The sequence below is a fragment of the Etheostoma spectabile genome, chromosome 20 (genome assembly GCF_008692095.1).
Source record: "Etheostoma spectabile isolate EspeVRDwgs_2016 chromosome 20, UIUC_Espe_1.0, whole genome shotgun sequence".
Taxonomy (NCBI): domain Eukaryota; kingdom Metazoa; phylum Chordata; class Actinopteri; order Perciformes; family Percidae; genus Etheostoma; species Etheostoma spectabile.
Genome location: NC_045752.1, coordinates 10,592,600 through 10,592,843, shown reverse-complemented (window position 1 = coordinate 10,592,843; position 244 = coordinate 10,592,600).

Genomic DNA, 244 nt, shown 5'->3' with positions numbered 1-244 from the left:
CGGAGACCAGTGAAGGAAAATAGAAACACTTTTCCGGTGATGGCAAGGGTTTACTGCGCAGCTTCCAACTGAGTTGGACGACGTAGATCGTAGTTGTAAGTCTTCTGGTAGCTGTGCCAAGAGAAACCTCAATCATTCCCAATCACCAGAGATGGACAGGTAAAGGTAGACTATATTAGATTAGATTATTCTTGCAAAACAAACAAACAAACAAACAAACAAATAAACACACAAGAAAAACAGG